Below are 22,465 nucleotides of genomic sequence, written 5' to 3' on the forward strand. Positions count from 1 at the left end.
AAATATTTATATATCGATATATCCCACCTTGCTTTTAGAAACCTTGTTTTTGTGCTGCATATTTTTATTTTTTTTATTTTTTATTATTTTTTGTGCTGCATATTTTTAATTCAATGTCTTTCAGTTAGTGAGATGTCATTGATAATAAAACTACTGATAAATTTGGATAACTTTTTGAAATATGTTAAAATATTGGGTAATTATATTGATTGGAAATTATAATTTCAAAAGAGTCTAATATTTTCACGCATCTTGCTTCATATCTTTCAGGAATTGTTTTTATGCTATAATTCATCAAAGGACAGTTTTAATTATTATATTGTATATATATTAACATATAGTTGTCAAAGCTTTGAGACCTTTGGGAAATACATCTCCTTATGCAATGCACTAACAAAATGTTCAAGCCTAATGTGTCACTCAAAAGGGAGCGAATGCTACTGCTTTCTTCATCATGGGAAAACTTCCAGTTTTCCTTTGACAAAAACTGAAAAGACTGAGCTAGGGATATTTTCCTTTTCTCTGAAAACAATAATAATATTTTTAATGCTATTAATAAGAATAAAATAAAAATAATATTTTCCTTCTAAAATAATACTGATATTTCTATGAATACCTTTAATTATAGAATTATATTTTATGAGATAAATTATATTTCTATTAAATATCTTTAATTACAAAGAGATGTATAGGTACTTAGTTATTAATCAAAAATGTATTTTTTCATTCAGTCAACTAACATGAATGTGTGTATGTATAGATACAGATTTATATATTCAAGTTATATATATATATATATATGATAGTATTCCACACACACACATATATATACCTACATATTTTATATATACATATATATATACACACATACACATTTATATATAGGATTATATATACAAGTTTATATAGGTTTATACATATATATGTACACATACATACAAGTTTATTAAACATGAATTGTCCTGAGTATAAATATACAAAAATTATTGGAGAAATTATTTTTACTAGTTGTTTATTATAATATAAACACATATGCATGTGTATGTGTGATTATATATATACACACACACACATATATATATATCTTAACCATTTTTTCTCTTCTATGTAATGCTGGTAAAATAAATGGACATTTATTTGAATATCAAAATTATGCCATTTTAACAATAAAAAAATTTTAAAAATTTTTAAAAATTTTAAAATTTTAAAATTTAAAAAAATTAAAAATTAAAAAATTATGCCATTTTATACCATAGAGTATATATTATATGTATTATTCAGTAGTTGAAACTTCATTTTGATATTTAAACATTTGGGAAAAGCCTATGGACATCTGGTAAGGAAGTTATATTGCGTACATAGGTTAAAAATACAATTAGTAACAAAATGATTGACCATGCAGACTGATTTAACTGCCAACCACCATGATTTCTCTGTTTCAATACATTGGTTCTCAAGTTTTCAAATCACTTAATTTTCAGCTTAGAAAATATTAAGATTGCTTGCAACCATTCTGGTGAGGTGTTATGCACTGTACTTGACATGAGGTTAATCTGGAGAGGACAATGTTGGGATGGAAGCATTAATTTAACCTATGACTACCAACTGCATCCACCCCCAATTCCAACTATGTATTTGAGCCTTTTCAAATCTAAGTGGTTAGAAAGCATCTTCAAAATTGTTTTTTAACTTAATTGTGACATATCTTCAAACTTCATGTTAATGATTCAAGCAATTATACCAGTGTATTTTTGTACAGTCATGACTAAGCTTTCTTGTCAAAACTTTGACAAAATCTTTATCCTAATTTAACAATGAAGTTAGGAATTCTGTAACATGGCAATAATTGTTGAGAGCAATTCAAGAAAAAGGCTTTAACTGATTATAGAATGAGAATACACACACAAACACACACGGAGTTTTCTAACATTATGTAACAGATCTTTTAGTCTTTTGAAAATGTATATTAAATTACCATACTCTTTCCCCCCCTACAAACACCTTCATGGCTCTTTATTTATTAAGATAAATAAAGCCAATTATCCCTAAACAAATGCAAAGCTCATATTATATACCACCACCTGCTCTTACCTCTCTGTTTGCTCTGGACCGTGAACAGGCTGTGCTTCCTTCATGGGGCATTGCACATGCCATTCTTTTTCCTTGGGGTGTCCTTCCTTCCTTGTTCTTCTAGGTAAATTACATTTATTCTTCATTAAGCAGCATCAGTACCTTCAGAGAACCTTCTCTGATCTCTATAACTGTCAAATTCTATTAGTAGCTCTTTTCATAGTTGCAGTTTTCTGTCTACTTGTATGATTATATATTGTTTTCAGCTAGATTGTGACTATGTTTATTATATCATTAGAGCTTAATAATACTTTAAATGAATGATAGGATAAATGAATGAAGGGGTTCCTGGGTGGCTCAGTCAGTTAAGCATCCATCTCTTGATCTCAACTCAGGTCTTGATCTCAGGGTCATGAGTTCAAGCCCTGCATTGGGCTCCGTGCTGTGCATGGAGCCTACTTAAAATAAATAGATAGGTAGGTAAGTAGGTAGATAGATAGATAGATAGATAGATAGATAGATAGATAAAATAATATAGAAAATTAAGACATCTTAGAGCCTCAAAAATTTTCCTGAAAAATTTTTAAGTTACATTTTTTCCCCTATAGTCAAAATTTTATTTACAGGGGATTGTAGATTGGTTAGTTATTAGAAATCTATTTGAAAAGGTCAAAAATCGGGTGCCTAGGTGGCTCAGTCATTAAGCATCTGCCTTCAGCTCAGGTCATGATCCGAGTTCTAGGATCGAGCCCCGCATCAGGCTACCTTCTCAGCGGGAAGCCTGCTTCTCCCTCTCCACTCCCCCTGTTGTGTTTCCTCTCTCGCTGTGTCTCTCTCTGTCAAATAAATAAATAAAATCTTTTAAAAAAATTAAAAAAAGAGAAGGTCAAAAATTAAAATAATTGCTTTATTCTTTGTCCCATAAATAGTAAGTCATAAAATCTTTGTAGGTTTTATCTTAAAGAAGGACCTGAAAATTTGAAAGCAGGGTCAGGGAAAAGGGAGTGGAAGCTCAAGGATATATTACTGAGAACAAACTCTGTACAACTAACTTTATTTATGACAAGTGGGTAGAAAGAACAAACCAGCCTTCTTCATTTTGTTTCTCAATCCTTGCTTTTGGATTAAGAGGTGTGCATCAGCCACTTCCTGAGGTAGCACTTAATGGAGAACAAGAATTCCTAGTAGCCCCTGAAGATCTTATATTTATCCCATTGGTAGGAGAGACAGCACTGATTTTAAACTTTCAGGAGATTCTGCTCCTGTAATAGATACTTCAGTTGTCCTCTTTCCTCCTTTAGTCCATGCTCTGAGAGGTAACAGAATGGGTGATACTGGGAGAGGAAAGATTCAAACCAGCAAGTGTCTGCTGCTCTGCAGGAGTTTTCCATGAGCATCCATACTCTGCTGATCCATTTCTGCAATCCATTCCTCCATGCTGCTTGGTGTTAGAGGTTGTGTTGCTGCATGTCACTTGCATAACTTGTCGCTTGTTTGTTTAATTCCTGAAGTCCATCCCCATTGCTATTCTTCTGGCCCAATATTATTTTTCCGATGTGCCTTGATGAATTCTGCATTGTCAACTCTGCCGTTTGTGCCTGGATGTCCTTTCTTTGTATTAATGCCTCTTTTGTCCTAAGCTATTGCCCATCTCCCAGTACTGGGGGCTCTTCTGAGAAATTGGGGATTCTGGCCTGCTGAGTGTTTGAATGGGAAATGCAGAGGGGCTTCGAGAAGTTAACAAAAGGAGACTGGGCTTTGTTCTCCAGATCTTCTCCCATGTGAGAGACCCTCCACCACTGAGTATGAAGAGGTAACTCTTTGTTTGCATTCTGATTGTCTGCACCAAGTAGGTAAGGTCTTCTTTTCTCAGTTTTGTTCCTTGTCAATCATTTCCATAATTGGAGGAATTTGTGGAGCAGGACGAGTTTGAACAGTCCTTAATACATCCTGCAAGGGAGAGAATTCTGAGTTGATTTTCTGCCTTGGTGGTGTTATTTGAGCTCAAATACCTGTGCTGGAAGATTGTTGGCCAGATTCACACTATCTGGGGAGTTTGGTAACTGAGATAGTTTAACAGACAAGTTTTCCTGTGGGAACTCAACCACTTTCTGAACATCAGTGGCAAAGAGATATTAACATTTATAGCAGGGCCCTCTGATTTATCTATAATTTTCCTACTCATGGATCCCCCTTCTGATGCCTGACTTTCTTTGTTGCTGTTTATCAAAGGACAGTTCTTCATGGCATGTGTGAGTGATATAAGTTGCTCATCTGTTGTGACCATGTACTGCTGAAGTCTTGCCTGGGTAGCAGTATTTTCTTCTCTAAGAAGAATTTCTGCCATAAGCGCATCAGTGAGCTCTCGATGATCACCTAACACTTGTTCCAGTTACTGCCTTATCTCTGCTTTATGCACCTGGAGCTCACTTTCTTTAAGGTACCAAACCAGACAATAGAGAGAGCTCACCAGTGATAGAGTGAAACCTGTAAGACTGACTACTCCGTAGTCCCTTGACCTCACATCCTGTCCACCATTCATATTCTTCCATTTAGTGTTCCACTTCATGTGTCACGGGTTTGAGGGCATCCAGCCTGGATTTTTGCTATTTGGCAAGTCTGTGGAGGCTGTACTAGCTGCTAATGTGGTTCTGTTGTGCTTGGAAAGAGCATGCAAATCCGGTTTTCCTTTCACTTTATTTAACAACTGTTTTTGCTTCCTTGAGTTTAACACTTGTCCCACAAGATAGCCTGAGTCTAGAGTCTCAGTAGATTCTTCAGATTGAAGCCTGGTATGGATTCTTCTGACAGCATTGGTAGCATTGAGAGCCAGCTTTTTATTCCCCTGATGGAGGGGGCAGATGATGGAGTTCCTGGAGGGGTTGTTATTTTTGACTGTGTTGCTATTTTCTGCTGAATATCAGTCCACAGTTTATTAATTAACTCAGAATTATCTTCCTTTAGTTGGTGGAGAAACATGTCTGCATTCCTATTTGAGAGTTTAGAGCTATCCAGTTCATTCTCGCTTTCTTCTGACTGGCTGTTAACAGTTCCTTCTTCTTCATCATTTATTTCATTAAGAGCCTGAGGCTCCGTGACAGATTCACTAATAATGGTCTTGGTGACAGAGTCTTGATTTACCACGATGAGACCTTGAGAAGAATTAGGAGCCATTGTTACATTCAGAAACACTGTGCACCTATGAGAATCTTAGTTGATTCTAGTATAAGCATAATGCCAGACGGTAGTTCTTCCTGTATTTCTCTGGGTTGTCTTTTTCTTTTTCTTTTGTCCTGTACAATTCAAATATTCATAGGAAAGGAATTACAGAACATTTCACTCCTTGGACACATTTCAGGATAGTAAAAATTCCCCTCATCTTACTGAAGATTTGCTTACATTCTAGAATAATAATAAACTTAGACACACCATCCCCTGAGAGACATCTGATTAGATTGCAGTGTAACAAACCAAGAGATCTTACCCTCCTCAGATCATAAGGCATTTTGACATTTTAGATTAAAATAAAGTCTTTTTCTCCCATAGGGCTAATGGGGTGGCATACCAGCTGCCCAATATAAGCACTTAGAGTTATAATTTTAGAGCACCTCTCGTGTGATATGAATACACTTCATACCCAAATAATAACTGATTCTCACTGTGGGCAATTGGCTGATTGTTTGTGTCCACCCAAAATTTGTTTGTTGAAATCCTAACACCAATGTGATTGTATCAGGAGGCAGAGCCTCTGGGGGTGATTAGGTCATGAGGGTGGAGCCTTTGTTAATGGAATTAGTGCCCTAAAAAGCGGCCTCAGAGAGCTCCCTCCCCACTTCCATCATGTGAAGACACAGCAAGAAGATAGCTGTCTATGAACCAGGAAGTGGGCTCTCACCAGACGCCAAATCTGCTGGTGCCTTGATCTTGGACTTCTCAGGCTCCAGAACTGTGACACTGTGTGTTCCAGTGAGGATTGGGGCTCAAAGAACTGGCACTAAGATCCTATCCAGGCTGGTGTTCTTGGTGTGAGTAATGCATGGCCTATTTCTCTGCAGTATGGTACTTCTGTCAGGATATACATGCAATTACATAGGCTAACTTGTTTACTTGCAAGTAGGGTAAAGTCTCAGACCCTTCACACTTTCTGACATAACATATATTACATAAAATATTCTATACAAGCAAACGTTAGGTACTTGTTTCTCAAAAAAGAATAACATCAGTCTCAGTAATATCCTTAGTATTTAGATTTTTTTTTTCCCTCAAGATCTTGGTGTCTATGGCTTTTGGTTTATGATACTATTCAAAAAACAAGCAAGCATCATTGGCTGTTTTAAAAATCAACAAACTGTAATTAAGTTGAAAGAGCATAAACTACTGCATGTATATAATAATCGGGTATATATGCAATGACTTCTGCCACATATTTGGGGAGCCCATTGGTGGCTCCAGTAGGTGGAGCATTCCTAACCACTTCTGGCTAGGCATTGCCCCATTGGAATCGATTTTTGTTCAAATAAGTCATAAAATGTTTAATATACCTCAATTTATCTTTTAACCATACAAACCCCTTCATTGTATCCCTCAGTTTAATAAAAAAGGCATTTTTGCTGTGGGTTTGATTGTCTCCATCATCTGCATATCACCTCTAACTTTTTCTCATTTTGAAAATACAACTTCCTCGGTAGGCAGGGGAACAGGTTTGCCATTCCAAGCAATAAATATTTCATTAAGAAGTATCAAGATCTTTTGAACAGGTAGAGAAAGTCTTATAGAACTCTACTTTATTTTCAAAATCGCTATTATCTTCTACAAAGGGGCAGATGTTGTCTGAGCATAAGAAGAATATCAAAATAATGATGCCTATTTAAAAAGTATTATTCTGTGTTTATAAAGCCAAGGGGATATTATCACTTGAGACATCCAAGCAGAAATAGTATAGCTATCATCATTTAAGAAAATAGACTATATAACTTCTAAGGTTTCTTTCTACTCTAAGAACATACTTTGTAATTGTGTAAGATAATAATGCTGTCTGTTGCATCCATTCTGAAATTGTGCACAACACTGATTTCAAAGTATGGTTCTCTTTCAGTTCTCCCTATCTCAGTGAATGGTACCAATATCCATTAAGTTTCACCAGCTTAGAAACCCAGGCATCACTCTTTTTACCTCTCCCCTATAAATAGAATCCACCACTAAGCCCTTTGATGGACGCTCCAAATTATTCACATCTGTTTCATCTTCACCATCACTAACCTCATGCAAGGTATAATCATCTCTTAACTAAACTATTGAATTACCTCTGTCTGAACTACAAACAGAACTCAAACCTTAAGGTCACATTGTAAGAAAATGCATATTTAAAGCGCTTATGCTAATCTTAGGAAAATAAACATGCTATAAATTCACATTTCTTTTAGTACATATATACTGATACCATCTTATGTCCAATCCTCATAATATAATCTACATAGTGCCCTCTAATATATCCTAATCCAAGCCATCATTCTTTCTTTTTTTCTTTTTTTTTTTGTTCTTGATCTGGGCACTGGGGAAGAAAGAAGTTTTGGGAGGGAAGCAAAAATTTTTATGTGACTTGTTACCAAAAGTCCAAAATCTTCATATATCTTAAAATTAATGTGAGTCTTCTGTTCTTCACAGTGGCTCACTTGGATTAGCAAATTACATTGATAATGACTTTCGGCAACTGCAATTTCATAAATTTTATTAGGAAAAAAGTCCTCTGGATGTGTTTAAGCACTATCTTTTTGTATTAGTTCTTAAAAGGGCATATGTTATAAAAGTTCATCCTGAAATATCAAAAGTGACCATGAAATTTGCCATGCCAGTACTTAATCCATCCCAGAAGCGATATGCTTTTGTCAGGTTAAAATGATAATAGTATATATCCTCCTTTGGTTTCCTTAGTAAATGACACTATTGAGGTTATGATTGTCTCGTGATGTCAAAGTCGCTGAGGCAGTGAAATGAACTTTATCACTCATATCTAATAGAGAGGGTCACTGAACTGTATTAAAATTAAACCTGCATTTTATTTCCTGGAATAGACAGAATATGAGCAGAAACTGAGTTCCAGTATTTCCAGTTTTGGAAAAAAAAAATAGCTCTACTATTTCAAAAATTTTGGAGGGCAAGTAAACTTCAGATCGAATTTTTTTTTTTTTTTTAAGTAATGAATCAAATTTGCTTTGCAGTTTCTTCCCCATCCTGGATTTCTTTTTAGTTAATCAAACTCTCCAGGTTGAAGATTTCCTCTCAAACACTTTTATGTAGTTAAGTGTGGCCCTTTAACTAAATCTTGGCTAATAAGGTAAAGGCAGAAGTGCTGTCTATATGTCAGGTGCTTGGAATTTTAATGGCTCCCATGAGTGCTTTCTTGTTATTATCTGTCTTTTCCTGGTTTGTGCTGCTTTTAAACAGATGTGGTGACAAAGTGCTAAAGACCCGCATTCCCCAAATGGAAAACCAATAGAGCCTAAGTACATGGGCAATGGAATGGGAGAAGGCTGGGTATCTGGGGACTCCATGACACAGAGCTGCCATAGCTGGCTTGCATACCTTCAGACTTTATATAAAATACAAATGCACTCCCATCATCTCCAGTTCATGACACTTTGATTTTGGTGCTCCCACTAAAATCTAATCCTGATAGATAGAGTGACATTTTATGGGAATAAAGGTGTTCAGGTCAATAAGCCTTTAGAAACTTCTAGAACAATTAACATGCATGTGATGTTTTTATTGTATTTCACAGAAGTATTCATCCGCATTAGACAAGAAAAAAAATTAATAGGGATCCTTATCACAGATAATTTGAGACTGCTCAGGCAACACTTATTATGTTTATGTGTGTATACGTGTGTGTAATTATTATTTCCCCCATTCATGAATAAATATCTAATAATAACAGGCTTTATCTGAAGAGCTTAAAATTGTTCAGCAGGTATGAAGTCACTCTGTGTCTGCTCTCAGTTTCTTTTGGCCCTGAACGATAATCAGGAACCTCCTTTAGCTACTCTTGGAATTATATTTCCTGCGCCAAACATGTTCCAAAACCTAGATAGGAGAAGTGCCAAGTATCTGTGTGAGTCTTGAGACTCTAATAGAAATAGTAAGAGTGTTTTGTGCTAAAATCTTGGTCTTGGGATCATCAAAGTTCATGATGTGAGTGTATAATCATAGGTCCAATTGTGGAGAAATATCTACCACTGAACAAGTTAATTTTGGTCAAGAAAAAGGTCAATAGAAATAACAGTTCTTGAATAACCCAAATGGATAGAGTTCAAGGTAAAAAAACAAGTGAAATGTAATCACTGAAGGGCAGAGAGAGGAGGGTGGGGGAAGTGAGGGACAGGAGGGAAGGAGGGAGAGAAAAAGGACAGGAGGGAGAGAGAGAAAGAAGCAGGAATGAAAACTGTTATATTTTCTATAGCTTTTACAGGTGTATGGTAGTGATGTGATTTCACACAGGAAGTAGTTTAAATAGGGCAATGGCTAATTTATTAAATTTTTGTATCATACCATAGCAAAAAAGGAAATAAAACTTAAATATAATAGTCACCATTCTTCTACAAAAAATATTATCTCCCCTCCAAATAGCCTTTACAAAAAAGAAAAGAAAAGCAGGTGATACATGCTTCACAAACAGCAGAATATTCTTATTCCTTGTCTTATGATTTTCCAGGCAACATGCAATTCATTTCAATTTTGTTCTTTTATTTATTGCTCAATTTTGTTTTTTCTTATTTGCTATTGAAGATTGCTATATGAAGTCTATCAAATATACAACTTAATGGATACTCCAGCCTCTGGTTTTACTGATGACTATGAACAATAAGACCAAAAAAAAGAGAGAGAGAGACAGCTTTATTATTACCTACTGCCACTTAAAGATAAACCATGGCTCAGTTATTAGGGGGAATTGGATGTCTTTTTCCAATCAGATATGGAGAGAATGTAATGCTTGAGGGTAAATAACATTTAAGTAAGAGGCATAAATATAATTAAATTACAATTCTCAAAACAAGGAGAACAGTGCTGTTTCTCAAATAAACAAGAACAGTGGTGATATATTGTACCTCAGATGTATCTATATCTATTTCTGTATCTATATCTATACATAAATATTTATTTAAAAGATTTCATTTATTTATTTGAGAGAGGGAGAGAGAACAAGTGGGAGGTAGGGGCAGAGGGAGAGGGAGAAGCAGACTCCCTGCCGAGCAGGGAGCCAATGGGGGCCTAATCCCATGACCCCAAGATCATGACTGAGCCGAAGGCAGTCACTTAACTGACTGAGCCAGCCAGGTGCCCCACACGTGATATTTTTAAAAAGAGTGAAGAGAAATAAAATTTGGTTAAAAATTAAATAAATGATATAATTGTAATTATTGAATGTGTCTAATACAGGTAATGACCAATCTTTATCATGTACTTATTTTCTTTCAGGTATTGTATTAAATCATATTAAATAAAGAGTAATAACCCCATTTCACAGATAGAAGCTTACTCCTATTTTATATGGCTCTCAAGTGGGGGTGCCCAGGGTCCTGGGATGGAGCCCCATGTCAGGCTCCCTGCTCAGTGGGGAGTCTGCTTCTCCCTCTCCCTCTGCCTCTCCTCCTTGCTTGTGCTCTCTCTCTTTCTAAAATAAATAAATAAAATTAAGAAAAAAAATGTTTATATGGCTGTCAAATGAATAAGTTTATCTTAGAACAGGGGGAAAAAAGAAAGGAAAATAAAGCAAAACTATATAGTAAATAGTTAATAATAAAATAATAAAACAGCAACAATAACAAGAAAAAATATCTTAAAGAACCAGAAATGAAAATGTGGAGAAGGAAAAGCTTTCTCTTGATCTTCTAGGGTCCCTGCCTGGATCTGAAAATTAAATTGGTGAAGACAGAGTAAGAGGAGAAAAGCATACAAATTTCTTTAATATATAAGTTTTACATGACATGGGAGCCTTCCTAAGGAAATGAAAACCCAAAGAAACACTTAGACCTATGTACTTTTATGCTAGGTTTGATGAAGAGTAGACAGCTGTGAAGGAATATGATAGGTTGAGGAGTATAAGGAGTATGACAGGTTGAAGAGTAAGCAAGTTCAGTCTATTTATTGAGATTCTTCATGGTGATCTTTGTCTTCAAAGATAAGGATATTCCTTTCCTCTGGGTATGGGGAAGGCGCCTCTCACTTGTGGGTTTCTTTTTTTTTTTTTTTTAAAGATTTTATTTATTTGACAGAGAGAGACACAGCGAGAGAGGGAACACAAGCAGGGGGAGTGGGAGAGGGAGAAGCAGGCTTCCCGCCGAGCAGGGAGCCTGATATGGGGCTCGATATGGGGCTCGATCCCAGGACCCTGGGATCATGACCTGAGCCGAAGGCAGACGCTTAACGACTGAGCCACCCAGGCACCCCTCACTTGTGGGTTTTTTGACCTGTTTCAGAAGGACAAGGGGCTGGGAGAGAAGGTCAGAGTGATCTTCCTGCATCGGCCATTTTCTCAAATTCCTTCAGCTTAAAATATTCAATGTGCGAGGGTGCCATATTTTGGGGTAATGTGTAATGAACCCCTTCAAAAATTATATTTATGCTAGTGTTAGGTAGGTATTGACTACTGGAAGATGTAACATTGGATTTTTTTTTTTTTTAACAAATACAGCTATAATGTTGGCAGGCATTAACACTTCAACCACTCTCAGGCAGTTACTATACCTTTTTATAAAAGAACTTTAGGAATCTGAGAGGATTATCAGAGTTTCCTAATAAACATGATACAACTAATTTATATTTTAACAAACTGAAAATATTAATGACAGCCTGCATCACTGTAAATACCAACATGGCAATTGTAACAGGGATCTCAAGCTTGCTATCCCTTTTGAAGAGCACTCCAAGAAACATCAGGATGACATCGGAAATAAAAAAAGAATTTAGGAAACCTATGGTATTCAAAAAGAGAAAATTTGGAAAATAAAACTGTGTCTAGTCTGTCAGCATTATAGCTGTTTCCAAAAGACTGCTGTTGGGAGTTTAAAATACAAGAGCTCATTTAATGCCTAATAATTTAGGGCAATCATCTTGACTTTTTCATCTTTTTTTTTTCTCTACTGTATTAAATAAGAGATTTGAATAGAGGAAATCTTATTGTGAGTTCAATATAGGAAGGAAGACTGTAAAGGAATGAATTTAATTTGCTTGTTAATTAGTAATTAACAAGAAAATGTTAGAAGTGGGTTTTCACTGCTCAAATTCTATGTGTTTAAATTTTGTGAATTAACTAAAGTATTTTAAAGACAATGCACACCCTTGCAAGAAAAAAAAAAAAAATCAGACCTGTGGACTATCCCTCACGGATAGTATGTGAGGTTATGATCCTGTGTTCACCCACTGGTTTAGTGATAGTTCTGGTTTTCTGATACTGACTTTATTAAAGGTGGTGCATCCCTGCCTCTGGATGCTTAACTTAACTATTCCAGTTAACCTTTCATCCACACTACTCAGGAGGCTTAGGATTGTCTCTCAATTGTTCAACATTGAATCATATTAATATTGAATAAATAAGGGATGAATGATTGGAATTTATCTGAACCCTATCTTCCTGGAAAGCTTGTCGAGAGACCCTCCCCTTCCCTCCTCTGTTCTGAGAAATGGCTAACTGCGAAAGTGTGACTTTTCTGGCATATTCCAAGAATTAAACACCTCCAGCCTTCAAATAGGACTCACTGTCATCCTTCTTCAAAACCCCTTCATTTCCATGACAATGAACCCTACTTTTTCCTCCCTAGTCTTTTATTTTTTTTAAAGATTTTATTTATTTATTTGAGAGAGAGAATGAGAGAGAGAGCACATGAGAGGGGGGAGGGTCAGAGGGAGGAGCAGACTCCCTGCAGAGCAGGAAGCCCAATGCGGGGCTCGATCCCGGGACTCCAGGATCATGACCTGAGCCAAAGGCAGTCCCTTAACCAACTGAGCCACCCAGGTGCCCACCTCCCTAGTCTTTTAAAACATCTTCATTAAAGAACATTCCTTCTATTACAACAGCCTGAATTTAAAATCATCTATGTAATTTGGTCTTTCACAAGACTTTTTTGATTGATAAAGTGAATAGAATGTGGTAAATGGACATTAGGAAGAGTTTGAGTATGACAGGAATAGATAATTTTTTATATTTATAACTGTATTTTAATTTTTGAAAATTTTCTTTTTTCTCTTTGAATTAGAAAATTTTTCCTTTTTTCCCTGGCCCTACTACAAACAGGATTGCTTTCATGATGTATGAAATTAACTTGATGATCTAGTTATTTAGTTTATATTTTTTTAAAGGTTTTTTGTTGTTGTTTTTTTCTGATTCAGAGCTAGTGCTAATGTTAACCTGGGTTTTGTTAATAGGTGTACATTTCTCAGAGAAAATACATAAATTTTATGAAAAATGTATTCATATAATTGCTTCTCTTAAAATGATTGTCTAGTAGTAAACAATCTTTTGATTTTCTCTGTAAACATTTACCATGCATAGTCGTATCACAGTTAAAGGGGACTTTTTCTTTTTATTTAGAGAGGGAGAGAGAGAGAGATGGAGTGGTCAGAGGGAGAGAAAGAATCTTAAACAGGCTTAATGCCCAGCATGGAACCCAACATGGGGCTTGATCTCACAACCCTGAGATCATGACCTGAGCCCATATCCAGAGGTGGACGCTTAACCGACTGAGCCACCCAAGCACTCTCACGCAGGGCCTTTTATTTGTTTTGTTTTCTTTATTAACCTTTATCAATGATTTGCCAAGGCGTAGACATTGGGCTAAGTGGTTTAAATAATTTTCACAGTCCTCTCAATATACTTACAGTGAAGAAAGTCAGGAACAAAGAAGTTAAGTAATTTGCCCTACTCACATAACTGGAAAAAGACAGAGCCTAGACACAGCCCGGGTGATCCGAACCCAAAATATAACCTCTTAACCACTAAAAATACTTCCAGAATGTTTAAGGGAATGTTCTGTATATTATCAAATTTACTACAAATACAAGACAAAAAAAATACATATCTGAATTAAACTAATAAAATGGAAGTTCATTCAGTAATTCCTGCTATTTGGATTCTTATCCATAATTTATAGTTCCAAAGAAAGAAAAGTCAATTGATAAATACATATAATGATTCTTTTTCTTGAGGCCTTACACAAGAGAGAAAGGTACCCTAAAATTTTCCAAATTAAAGCTACTTAACATTGTTAACATAGGAATTCAAAATTAATAGGTTTGCATTTCCTAAGGATTCATCAGAAAACAGTGTGAAATTTATTTCTGAGCCTCTGAAGAAAGGACCAGCAGAAATACCCTCCTCCTACCTAGATTTAGCAGTGTTAGGTATGCAGGGGGACAAGTGGGAAGTGGTTAGAGAAAGAACATAATTGCTTTCTACATCTCACTTCAAGACTACTTCAGATCCCTCCTCCTGACTTTTTTATCATTACAAATACGAGTTTCTTGCGTAAATCCTTCTTCATCTCCCCGAGCAATTTGATATTCCCTGATCAACTTCTTTTACATCTGGTACTTAAATCTATCATAGCACTTATTCAGGGTATTATTTGCTTATAAGTGGCCTTTCTTCTCATGGTGCTGGATATAAAGAACATTTGTTGTTTAAAATTATGCCTCCAATGCCAGTTTGGATTCCTGGCATTATAGAAGGTTTTTAGTGAATATTTGACAGATGAATATATTGCATTATGAACATATTACATTTAACTTATCTTTACCCTATAAATTAGAGAATCATTTACTCATTTTAACCTAGATCTGTAATTTCTATATGCTTGCATAATTCAAGTCAATTGAAGAATTGAGATTTTTCTGAAAATTCTTGATTGTTTCGATTGGTGTTCTATTTAAATTAATAGCATCAGAATATATGAATATATTTAGTCCAAAAAGTTTTTCAACCACTAAAATAATGCCTTTTATGACCATAGCTCTGATTAATTCTGATTGTGAATGTAGGTCTAGGGATGTGATATATTTTTTAAAGAAATGTACTTCTATACCCTAAACCATTTGATAAGCAACAAATGCATAGAATATTAGACTAGGCATCAAAACACAAACATTTTGTTGACTGGTTAAGCTGCTTCTCTGTTCCTACTCTTCGGGAGAGTAAGTAGATGCTCTTGATTTCCTAGGATTTAGAAAAATTAATGTAACGCATTGTATGTTAAAATAAGACACCTTTTTGACTCTGAAAACACCTTTACTTTCCTTTACTACACTCTTTGGTATTTGCTAGTTCAGTTCAGTAGTCAAGCTTTTAGTCTCCATGGTTACTTTTGCAAATGTAATTTGGTGAGAAGATCAGAGTAAAAATCCATCAAGGCAGTGCTTAGACATGCAATTTAGCTATTCTCCCTAATGTGTACACATCATAGCCAGTTTCCTACAGTTCTTTAGGAATTCTCTTAATTTTTTAATTGACATCAAACCAGCTTTAATATAATTCCCCTTTTCAAACATCTGAATTAAAAATAGATTCTGTGTAAGCATCTTCTATACCAGTTAAAATCTAAATACACCATTTGTATCAGCCAATTATTGTACATTATTTATATCTGGGAATAGAAGTGAGGGAACAGACCAGGTTTTGGACATTTGAAAAAATATAAGCATTTAAGTATATATTATTTTTAAAAGGACTTCAATATTTTTGTGTATGGGCCTGAAGGATAAAGGATATGATAATTGTGAATTCCCAGACAGTCGTATCTTAACTTTCTGAATTATTACTAAGAGAAATAAATTTATTTAAATTTATGTTGAAATAACTAGCAAAGGTGATTGGTCCTAAGATAGGGAAAAATGCAGTAGAATAGAAATACATTTATGTTACACAAAGATATTAAGTTATAATGAGTATAATATTATCTATATAAAATGAGGACACTGTACATTTTTAACTGTAAGTAATCTAGGATCCATAAGTTAGGTAATTTGAGCCCATGTGAGCAAATATTTATTTTCTCATTAGTATTATTTAATAAAATGAATTTTTATAGCTGTATTATGGAATTCTATTCCTAGTTCTATGATGGATAGAGTATAATTCTAAAGAAACTATTATTTTCAATATTGAGATAAAGATGAATTAGTAATACATATGAAAGTATTTTATAAACATGAACAATATTTTTGGTTTTAAGTGTGTGTGCTTTGTATTTGAAAAATACTATTAGTGGTTGTTTTCTTCATAGAATAAATATCAACTTTTAAAAATAATTATGTCAACAAATAATATTTTCCTTAAATTTCTAAATTGAACTTTCAAAGTCTTGGTAATTTAGTTATAAATCTATGAAATAGTAACAATCCTTTTTAAGGGGGCCCTGATTAATATGTGCTTATATAAATTTAAGCATATAAATTCCCTTAAATAATCAGTCCCATTTTCAGCTTATTTAAATTCCCTCTGACACTTTAATCTACATTCATAAATATAATAATGCTTGTGTTTTAAGTTTGTGAAGTATTTATCCTTAGACAGCTTTAAAAACATTAGTCAATTCTAATAAATGTGTTAAAAAAAGTCAATGATTTAATTTTTAAAATTCGAATGTTTATAAACTTTGTCACATTTTCTTTTACCCTTCCACATAAAATTTAAAATCTAAAATCAATATTACTTCCTAAATCTTAATATTACTTACTAGGATCTTAAGTCAGTTATGATGAATTTCTAACACATCAAAATCTATAAATACTATTAAATTAGTTAAACAAGGAGTCCATTAGACTGAGGTGGCCTCAGTCTATATGTTTGTTAATGGCTCTAAGTTATGAAATCAGAACAACCACTCTCAGTCAACAAAGCTTTAAGCTACAGTCAATCAAGTAATTTCCTTCACCTCTGCACCTTTATGTAAGTCTTTACCCTGACTCCTTTAGGTGGAGTGCTTTTAACCACTTTTGGTTTGCCCCTGCCACACTGGAATCTATTTTTGTTCAGTTAACTCTTAAAATGTTTAACATGCCTCATTTTACCTTTTAACAATACAAAACTTTTAATTTTACCTCTCAGTTTAATGCAAAAGGCATTGCTGCTGTGGATTTGATTTTCTCCATCACCAATATAAGAATTCTAAGTCTCATTTTGAAAATACAAGTTCCTCAGTAGGCAGAATAGGTTTGCCCTTCTAATAAGCAAACTGGGGATTAGTTCCCAAGCAAACTAAAATTACCATCTCAAGAGAATTGAGGTCAGTAAGAATCACTCTGATTGATTATAACCCAAAAATTTGGCTGCATGAAGCCAGGGACTACTTTCCTCTCCAGTCTCAGTAAGACTGAAACAGATTATAAAATAATGGGTATAATGTAAACATATGATCTACTTTCTCTTGTATCTTCCTTTGTAAAAATTGCAGCTTCTCATAATTGGAACTCTCTGCTTACCATATATCCCACTTCACCTAGCTCACTACTGTTTCTCTGCTGGGTTTTGGGAGTAATCCAGTAAATAGCACCCTTCCTCATCTAGTTTCTGAACCAGTTAAAAATTAGACCAAGGGAAAGCAGTTGAGAACTAAAACATTACTGTTATTCCTGAAAAAGTTTATACTGGAGTACATGGATTAAATATGAGAGCTGAGCAGGATTGCTGACTTCCTACTTGATACCTTCATTGAGAAAACCAGAGAGGGAAATAGAGTTTGCAGAGAAATAATTACTTACATTTGTGTTTCTCAAAGTTTAACAAGTCACATTAGATACTTTGTTAAAAAGTAGGATCCCAAAAAAAAAAAAAAAAAAAGTAGGATCCCATTTAGCAGCTCTGGGTGGATCCCAGATTTAGCATTTCTAACAAGCTCCTAGGTAATAGTAAAGTTGCTTGTTCAGGGACTATTATCTGATTAGTAAGGACCTAGACCAGGTGTCAGAAAACTTTTTCTGTAAAGGTGCACAGAGTAAATATTTTAAGTTTTGTGATTATATGGTCTCTCTTGCAACTAACTCTGCTGGTGTAGCTAGAAAGCAGCCACAGTAAATAGCAGAGGAGGCATGGCCGTGTTTCAGTAACACTTTATCTATAGACGCTGGAATTTGTGTTTTACATAATTTTCATGTGTCTGAAATATTATTCTTCTGATATTTTTTTCAATCATTTAAAGACACAGAAACAGTGGGCTGCATTTGGCCTGTGGCCCTTAGTTTGCAGACCCCAACATAGATCATTGCCTCACCCTGACCACAGAGAAAAAAAGAAGAGAAAAAGGGCAAATCTGAAGTTAGACAGAAAAACAACTAGAGGAAAAATACACTAATATCAATTTTAAGGACAAATAATAAATGCAAATGAAGAGGTTTAATTCTCTCTGAAATGAGGGAAGAGGGGCGCCTGTGTGGCTCGGTCGTTAAGCGTCTGCCTTCAGCTCAGGTCATGATCCCAGGGTGCTGGGATCGAGCCCCGCATCGGGCTCCCTGCTCAATGAGAAGCCTGCTTCTCCCTCTCCCACTCCCCCTGCTTGTGTATCCTCTCTCGTTGTGTCTCTCTCTGTCAAATAAATAAAATCTTTAAAAAAAAAAAAAGATTTATGAAATGAGGGAAGAGATTTTTCCTCCCCTTCTCTTTCTCAAGAACATTTACTTTAGAAAACTTGTAATTCTGAGTACTTTCTCCTCTCTTTGAATTATATGTAAATATAATTTTCAAAAACTAGATAGGCCTTTGTCAACTTGGTGACATAGGAATGTTTTTTTCTCAAGGACCTGGTGTAGCCAGCATGCAGGGATACACGACTACCTCGCTCTAGACCAGGTTCAGCCAACCAGTCACTGCTGACAAAATCCAAAGGCAGAAAAAGGAGTGGTGGTGAAACAAGAAAGGAATTTATTTCATTGAGGCCAACACCAGGAAGACAGGGGATTAACGTCTCAAACACTGTCTCCAAAATGCTGAAAATACTTCCAGGTCTATATAAGGAAACTGTGAGGCAGAAGTGGGTGGAAACATACAGGTAGGCAGTAAAAGTCAAATCGATCTTTGTCTTGGAGTCAGTCACAGGCAGGGTCTTGCTGGCTCAGGGCCAGCTTCCTTGAGAGGATAGTTTCAGATCCGATCAGGGGATGCTTTTCCCTCAGCATCTTCTGTCTGAACCAAGAGACAAGCTGGAAAGAGGAACCCAACTAGAAAGTTTGAGATCAAAATGGAGGCAGCTGAAGTCCTCCTTCCCTGAGGGCCATCTCTTTGAAATGTAATCATCAGGGAAGATAGCAGCCCTATCTCTACTTCCTGAAGGAAGGCAGGAGCATAACTTTGGTGGGATCCTTGCTCCAAGTTGCAAAATTACTTGCTGTCATAAAGTTTGAGAAGTATTACCCCCCAATGATAAAGCTAATTAACACAGATGCTCATCCCAATTGCCCAGTAAAGTTAGGATGAACTATTTATGACAAGTGGTTCTATTTAGTCCTCTTACTTGAGAACTAGTTGCTGTTTATCTTGAAAATATGTGGTAATTGAGGCAAGGGAAACAAAAGCAAAAATAAACTATTGGGACTTCATCAAAATGAAAAGCTTCTGCACAGCAAAGGAAATAATCAACAAAACTAAAAGGCAGCCTATGGAATGTGAGAAGATATTTGCAAATGACATCAAATAAAGGGTTAGTATCCAAAATGTATAAAGAACTTCTAAAACTCAACACCCAAAAAGCAATTAGTCCAATTAAAAATGGGCAGAAGACATGAACAGACATTTCTCCAAAGATCTACAGATGGTTAACAGACACATGAAAAGATGCTTGACATCACTCATCATCAGGGAAATACAAGTGAAAACCACAATGAGATATCACTCACACCTGTCAGAATGGCTAAAATCAACAACACAAGAAACAACAGGTGTTAGTGAGGATGTGGAGAAAAAGGAACCCTCGTGCACTGTTGGTGGGAATGCAAACTGGTACAGCCACTCTGGAAAACAATATGGAGATTCCTCAAAAAGTTAAAAATAGAACTACCCTATGACCCAGCAATTGCACTCCTGGGTATTTACCCAAAGAATATGAAATGCTAATTCAAAGGGATAATATGCACCCTTGTGTTTACAACAGCAGTATTTACAATAGCCAAATTACAGAAGCAGTTCAAGTGTCCATTGATTGATGAATGGATAAAGAGATGTGGTATATATATAATGGAATATTAATTAGACATAAAAAAATAATGAAATCTTGCCATTTGCAATGACATGGATGGAGCTAGAGAATATAATGCCAAGCAAGACAAGTCAGACAGAGAAAGACAAATATCATATTTCACTCATATGTAGAATTTAAGAAACAAAACAACTGAGGAAAGGGGGAAAACAAGAAAGAGAGAAAAAGATCAAGAAACAGACTCTTAATTATAGAGAACAAACTAATGGTTACCAGAGGGGAAGGAGTAGAGGAGTACAGGAAGGGGGTGAGGGAATGTGTTAAATAGAGGATTTAGGAGTGCAGTGGTCGTGATGAGTACCGGGTGATGTATGGAAGTCTTGAATCACTATATTGTACACCTAGAGCTAATATAACACTGTATGTTAACTAACTGGAATTAAAAAAAAAATTATGGCAGATGGATTAAAAAACAAATACCTATATATAAAAATAAATGATTATAAGGAAAGAGAAAAGAAAATATGTGGTAATGGATTGTATTTGTTTGGCTCTATATAAGAATGGGATATCTTTCTGTCTGTGCAGTTGTAGGTTGCCTGGGATGGATCTCACATTCTGGTTTCATGATAATTCAATAAGAGAAGAAGTTTGTTTGTTTTCCTACTACTTTTGTGGGGAGGTTTTCTGGGTTTAGAACATTTTTGCTTGTTTTTGTTTGTTTTATTTTCCCAACATTGTCACCATCCACCACATTACTACTAGGGTCACTATCATTTAGAGCAGATACAGATGGTATAAAAGACCAGGAATGTCTTGGAAAAAAAATATTTCTTCATGTACCAGTGAAGTAGGGAAGAAGTATTCTTTTAACATCATCCTTAAGGATTCAGGCATCGCATCCACAAAATAAAGTAGATGTCCCTCCGATGTTTTCCATAGCATTCTGGAAGAGATTTTCTCAACATTACTGAAATGTGACATAATCATGCATTTATTAGTTTGTCTTCTCTCATGTCTGTGAGCTAGATGGGTGCAAGTAATGTCCATTGAGCACAGTGCCTGCTACATGTAGATTTTGATACTGGGTCATGGAAATAATAAGCAAATAAAATAAGTGATTTGATTTTCACATTGTGTTTTTCATATATTCTGAATACATAAATATTTTTGTGTGTAGTAGCTTGTATTACTTTTCATTTATGTTCAAGGATAGGAAATTTAAATGTCAATAAAGTTTCAATTACCAAAAGCCACAAATTGATCTAAAAACGATAAATTAAAAATGTGCCAATTATATTCATGCATATAATATATAAATGCATATGTTTCTGAATTTGAATCTGCATATATAAAGTATCTAATTATTGTGACTATCAGATTATAGAAATTTAGAGCAAAAACAATATATAAAATTTATATAGTCACATTAGTTTTCCATTTGAGATAACCATAGTCTATAAGATGATACAATTCTAGCTAGGCCTTTTCAAATTATCTAGTAGGGTAGTAGTGGGATATTTATAGGAAGAAGTCCTGTTAAACCTTTATAGGAAACAAATTGATGAAGTTGCTTATACGGGAAGAGAAATAATTTTTCCTTTACCCCTTTAGGCTCTTGGCTGAGACTTCACTGGAATAAAAGAGATTAACGGGAGAAAAACAAACAGAAGTTCAATAACATGTGCACCTCCCGTGTACATGGGAGATAGCCACAAAAACTGACTAACTCTCCAAAATGGCCTAAGGCACCCACCTTAAATACCATCACCAGCAAAAGATAAAAGGAAATGTTTGGGAGTGGGGAGTCAGTTATGAGAGGCTATCAAGAAAAGCATAGTAAACAAGGATAAGATTCTTAGACAGATTTAGGTTGTTGCCTTCTTAAGAGTTTCTAGAGCTTTAGTCATCCTCCTCTTCCAGTTACAGAGATGGAAACATTCTTACAAGTGGAGATTTTCCATATAAATGTAAATGTCCCTTACGAAAAAGTATCTTATACTGTCTGTCTGCTATTTCTTAAAAAATAACCAGCTCAAGATAATCCTTATACCAAAGACGAATATTTTGGGGTGGCAAATTCTGTTCCCCTTCATGCCTAAAAGATTAATTTTAATTCTCATTTCTCCTATTTTTACTTAATTTTCATCTCTTTTGAAATACTAAAAACACTATATACAGGTTTAATGAGTGACATGGACACGGTTAAAAGAATTCCCCAA

At 35.1% G+C, this 22,465-nt stretch overlaps 1 pseudogene; it reads right to left on the reverse strand.

Moving 5' to 3' along the window:
- Positions 1 to 3,127: 3,127 nt before the first annotated feature.
- On the reverse strand, positions 3,128 to 7,334 carry LOC102738618 (spindle and centriole-associated protein 1 pseudogene; annotated as a pseudogene).
- Positions 7,335 to 22,465: the final 15,131 nt, after the last annotated feature.

This window comes from Leptonychotes weddellii, chromosome 3, assembly GCF_054177405.1.
Source record: "Leptonychotes weddellii isolate Sample4059 chromosome 3, ASM5417740v2, whole genome shotgun sequence".
In the NCBI taxonomy this organism is placed as follows: Eukaryota; Metazoa; Chordata; class Mammalia; order Carnivora; family Phocidae; genus Leptonychotes; species Leptonychotes weddellii.